General features: G+C 37.1%; 1 pseudogene; it reads right to left on the reverse strand.

The window, feature by feature from the left end:
- Positions 1 to 1,309: 1,309 nt before the first annotated feature.
- Positions 1,310 to 3,642, reverse strand: LOC116900940 (annotated as a pseudogene).
- Between the last annotated feature and the right edge of the window lie 2,537 nt (positions 3,643 to 6,179).

Genomic DNA, 6,179 nt, shown 5'->3' on the forward strand with positions numbered 1-6,179 from the left:
AATATAGTATGTAGTCAGTTCTGAAATCATGTATATACAAAAACCAAAAATTGATTCTGAAAGGTTATATATATATATATATGATGCATATATATGTACAAGTATATAAATATATGTAGTAATAGTAGAAGAGTTTGAAGAGAGCATACCTGGGATAAGAGGTTTGAAAGTCTGAAGGGAGGTACTAGAAGGAAGAAGATATTCATTTCTTTTTAGTTTAAGATACACTTTCAAAAAGGGGGGCAAATTATATAAGGAGTCAGCAAATGTAAAAGTGTCTGTTGGAGAAGACTTGAGAGCTCAAAAGTGTTTGATTCCCAGAGCACATGTAAAATTTAAGAACTGACCACAAAGGTGTGTCTGACTTTCATGTTCCTAGACTTTCTGTTGCTAAGATAAAATATCGAACAAAGCAACTTGGGGGAAGAAAGGGTTTGATTCACTCATATCTATTATAGCATACACAATAGGCGAGGGAAGTCAGGAAAGAGCTCAAGGGAGCCAGGAACCAAGAAGCAGGAATTGAAACAGAAACCTTGGAGGAATACTGCTTACTGACTTGTTCTCGATGAAGTGTTCAACGCGCTTGCTTTTTCTTTCTCCCTCCCTCCCTCCCTCCCTCCCTCTCAACCTTTAATCCCAAGGATTCTCACAAACATATTACAAGTGACAGCATTTAAAAAAAAAAAAAAACTTTGCATAGTAACTTGAAAAGGTCGGCTCTACAATGTATCCTTAAACTGATAGGTCACTAGTATCTTAGTTTTATATTTCCAAATGAAGACTTTAACAGTTCTGCATCTGTATATGGCAACAAGGAAGGAACCGCTTTGAAACCTTCTGAGGTGGTTCCTACCCTTTCTTTAAGTTGGCTTGTGTTCTGCAGCTTTAAAAAGATTGCTTACCATTTCACCCACAGTGCCACCTTGCTACTAGAGGAACCACTGCTTTTTTCAATTTCCGCTGGTCACCAATATCATTAGTACATCACACTTAAAACTGACAGTCTATGAAAACCTAAAATTCAAAGAAAAACACAATCTAAGCAAGAGAACATTGTAAACTAACAATTCTTGATATCACATGCCTTATATGATCCCATTTGAAACCATAGAGAATTACGTTGTTTTGTGTCACTGTTCCAAGAGACAAAAGAAATTTGAAATAGCTAAAACATCTTGAAAATGCACAAACATTTATGAAGCCCCTCAAACAAAACTTTAACTTCCTGTAATACTCTTGCCAAATCAAATTATTTTCTGTAAACCACTTTTTGTAAAAATGGTCTTCTACTTCCTTTTCATTCAACCTAGATCAGCTGAGACCTAGAGAAGGATCAAGACGGCTTGGATTTCTACAAGGAGACAAAGATCTTTCTTTTCCTATCTCTAGAAAGTGACCTGCTCTCGGTTCTGGAAAAGCTTCTCTTCCCAGGGATCTGCTTCAAGGTGGAGGACTCCTGCGGTGATCATCTTGTGGACGACCCAAAGAGGAGGTGGACCATGATTCTGACTTCTCTTTTCACCATTCGATAATTCCACTCTTCGGCAGCCACATGGTGTTCTTCCATCTAGCTTGGTGCAGACAGAATCAGCAGCATCCTGGGATCCTCAAATTCGACGAAAAGTAAAGCCTGAGGGTTTTGAGCAACCTCACACTTCACAGTGATCCATACAGCAAAAAGCCTGTTCTAATTCAGTCTTGTTCCCACTATTTCCAAGATTGCCACATAAATCTTGTACAGTCCAAGGGACAGGAATCATAATGTATTTCAAGATCTTGGGTTCAAAAGGCCCAAGCTCACATCTGACAGGCCCACTGCTTTCCTCTGACTATGCTCCCACAGATGTTCTCTGTCCCGCAGTAGCGTCCACGAAATGGCCTCAGCCTGCTTACTTGTACCTTTCAGAACTAAGTGCTCAAAGGCTGCACTACACCCAACCCATATTAATAATATAATTAATAAAAATTTCCACAGGCTTGCCTAGAGTCCAATCTAATGGGAGTATTTCCTAATAAAATTGTTTCTTTTTCAAAGGACCAAATTCTATGCCAAATTGGCAAAAACTAACTAACACCGCATGTACGGACACATGCACCTATGTACCAGACACATGTAAACACAATAACAATAAATTAAATAAAGATTTTTTAAAGAGTTAATAAGAAAAACATCAACAAAGGTCTTAGTATGGTGCTGGCATGTTGAAACCATATGACAGTGCCATCTATTAGTAGGAAATGGTTTTTATGTGATACCAAAAGAGTTTACTAACAAGAAAGTGGCTATATCTTTGTAGGATTGGTTTAGGGATTAAATCAAGCAGGAATGAATTATATTACCTAGGGAAATCATACAACTATAAAAGATGGGCAGATTACAGAGAGCTCTGTATAACCATTGATTTTGTTCCAATTTACTAGCTATGAGAGCCATAAATTCTCTGAGACTGTGAATTCTAGTCTGTAAAATGAAAGTTGCAATATATATATATCATAGGACTGTTACAAGGATTTAAAAGTTTATTTATGTGAAAATATTGCACAGTGCACAATAATAATTCAAAGAAAGGGGTATAAAAAACACAAAAATTAAAAAAATGGAAAAGAGAGAGAAACAGTAGTTTGAAGGCTGGAGAGTATTAAACCAGTCATAATATTATGTAACAAATTAGCCTCGAAGCCAGAGACTTACAACATTTATTATGTCCGTTTTGCTGGGTCAGAAGTTCAGCTATTACTTACTCTGTTTTATAATTCTCTTAAGCTCTCCACAGACAAATATTGGCCCAGCTATAGTCCTAGCACAGCACACATTGGGAAAGATTCAACATCCAAGTACAATACAAGGTGGCTCTTCTCACTCCTGATGACGCATCTTGTAAAGACATACCTCAGTATCTTGTCAGATGGCTGCCCATGGAATACTTGACAAGATGGCAACTCACTTTATCGGGAGAAAAAAGGAAAGAGAACATACTGACTTTTTTATTATATATATATATATATATATATATATCAGGATTATGCATGCTGAAGTACCAGTACATAGTGGCATTCTAGAAGCCTCTTAATTACCTTTTGAGCACTGATGATGTTATCTATAAGATATGGGATCTGCAAGTTTTTCATAATACTTTTTTAATAATGTCTTAACAAATTTAACATTCTGACGAACTTATTTGACCCATTTTTAATTGCTTTTTTTACAAATGTTAAATAAAAGTAATACATATCAGAGTAAAAGTAAATTAACACTTCTCGATATATAAGCAATTTAGAATAAAAAAGTAAATCATAAATGTTAAGCTTATTCAGTCATTGACAAGTGAGTCGTTGTCATTGTCATCGTTATTTAGTCAAATGATGGTCATTGTCACCTTCACACTTATTTGTAAATTTTTGAAAACAGACAAACTAAACCTAATCACAGTTACACAGAATAAAAGCAAAATGACCCAAGTGAGTCCATCTCTTCTTCCAACACAATACTTAGGCATCCTGGGAAAACACATTGCCTGGATCTGGTTGACAGTATAAAGTAAGTCTGTAAAGAGGGGAACTAAGGTATTCTGTTGAAACAAGTCACATGGGAGTAAGTCAAGGCAAGTTTCCTAATGTCTTACATTGGGATACGCCCATGGCCTATTAGCAAAGAGACTATTTACAGTAATTTCTCCGACAAGACAGTGATTTTGGACAAATGTTGCAAGTCAGAACACTGAATCTTCTACCCCAACCCTTGACAATACCAAATCCTGAAGTACGGAAGAAGAAATCCTAGTTTTTATAAACGATGAAAGCTGTGAATTTTGCAGTGAATTTTATACATCTATTTACAGCAGAGAAGTTGTATTACTTCTAGCTCCTCGTTTTTATTGCTAGTAAGCCTCCCAAAAATACTGCTTGTGAAATATTTCCCTTTTCTTTGGGTGATGTTTCAAATTTCCAATTGAAATTGAACAGTTTTGATGTATGTGCATAATAACTCAAATGTTTGAGTACATGTTTATACAATATTATTTTAATTGTCTAATCAACATAATATTTATGTAAGAATTTTAAAATCAGTAAAATTACTCAGTGCTTCTGAAGAATTACATAGGTGAAGGAGACTCTTTTGAAATAGCCTGAAGGTCCATTGGATTAACGACACCAGAATAATACCAATAAATGTCTAATTTATATAAGTTCTGGAGTATCACACAGTAATGGCACATATAGTTTTAACAATATTGTCATTTTTGGGTCAAGTGCTCTGTCAAAGCCTTCCATTTGTATCTGATGTAATTCTTACATCGAATGCTATATTAAGTGCAAAATGAGTTTGTGTGTGTGTGTGTGTGTGTGTGTGTGTGTGTGTGTGTGCGCGCGCGCACATGAGCATGTACACTTTCCAGAAAAAGGAACCAGAGAATGAAATAAGAAAAGCAAGGGTTAGAAGTTTGTGGTATGCCTGAAATAAGCTCTGAAAAAAGAAACAAAAAAAAAAAAAAAAAAAAAAAAAGAAAAAAAAAAAAAAAAAAAAAGAAAAAGCAAAAGCAAATCATGGCTCACATCCTGTAATCCCAGCACTTGGAAGGTTGATTTAGGAGGACTACAACTTCAAGGTCAACCCTCAGTACAGTGATAATTTGTTTAAAGAAGGAAGAAAGGAATGAACAAACGAACACAGAGAGGAGAAGTAAAGGAGAGAAGGAAGGAAGGAGACAGAATAAAAGCAGTGAGATTTACTGGCAGGACTAGACGTTTGCTACGGGCTCACAACACCCAGCTCTCCCATCCTGCCTCGTTCCTTCATTTTCAGTGATTTCAGGTGACCTAGGAAGTGGAAACCTTGGTAAATGTTAACAACCTGAACACCTGAGTGCTGTTAAAAATACATTCTTTGCATGAGCATTTAGTGTTAACAATCATCTCAACAAAGCCTTTTACCTTTGAAATATGATCATGTTTAGGCAGCCGGCATGTATGTGATTTCCTTTTAAATACATATCCCAAATTTACAAATGCAGATGTGAAGGACTTCCCACTGCAGAACTGGAATATAAGTCTCTACAAAAGCCCAGGACAACAGCAGAGCCCCACCTTACCTAGTCTGGAAGATGTCTGCAGACCACAATACTGTTTTCCTACTGTCTGTGATCATAGTGGGTACTTGGAATGAGGGGAGTGACAGGCTACTAACACTTCTAACAATCAGAGAACTGAGTGAGTCTCCAGCCTGCATGGAAGGGGGAAGAAGATGAAGACTTCTTGACCATTCTTAAATGCCAAAGAACTTCCTTGGCCTTCAGCTTTTAGTAACTCATTTCTTTTTCCTGGGGTGTAGGTATTTTTTTAATGTAGCTACTTGAAAAATGCTCAAAAGGGAAACTTTATATTTAAACTCACATAAACGAACATTTTAAACCTATGCCTAATTTATTCAGATTATTGTTGTTGTGGTTTTCCAATACATCTGTTTTTGCAATTACGTATTGAGGTAGGGAATGAATTTATAGCATTGATGGGGAAAGGATCAATTGCATTCACGGTACACAAATAGCCCCTGGTTTAGTAGTATAATTACCAGAGAGAAAAACAACTGTTGTTACTGAGGCTAATACGTCTAATGAGCAGGCCTCGGGACACATTTGGACTCCTCATTGTCATTGACAGGTCATTGTCTTTGAGTAGCCATAGATAAAGTGGAGAGAAAGTCTGTGCTATAGTTTGGCTTTTAAGTAAAGTGTCCATGAATTCTCAACTGCAAGGCAAGGCAGATTCAGCAAACCTCTTAGGACAGCCTCTGGTGTAGGCAAACAATCTGGCATCAAATGCAAACACCCCCATCCATCCCACATTTGTGTGCTGAGTCAAAATGCTATGAGTATGAATTCCTATCCAGCTAACTCCAGAGCTCCTTGCATGTTTTCACAGACCCTTTTGTGAAGTGCTGTCCCAAGCTTCCCTGTTCTGTACTAATGGGCAGATTGCCTTACAAGTACAAATCATTATCAGAATAGACCTGGGATTTGACAGTGCCTTTCATCAGCAATTTCAAATGCGCTAGGCTGGATGCTAAGGCAAAAGTATCAACCTGTTCTAAAAGCAGGGAAGCTGTGCCACAAGTTAGCATCTGGAAAAGGCAAGTGCAAATGAGGCCCCACAGTCCTCTAAACTGAAGAAAAAGAAGT

The sequence above is a fragment of the Rattus rattus genome, chromosome 5 (assembly GCF_011064425.1).
Source record: "Rattus rattus isolate New Zealand chromosome 5, Rrattus_CSIRO_v1, whole genome shotgun sequence".
NCBI lineage: Eukaryota > Metazoa > Chordata > Mammalia > Rodentia > Muridae > Rattus > Rattus rattus.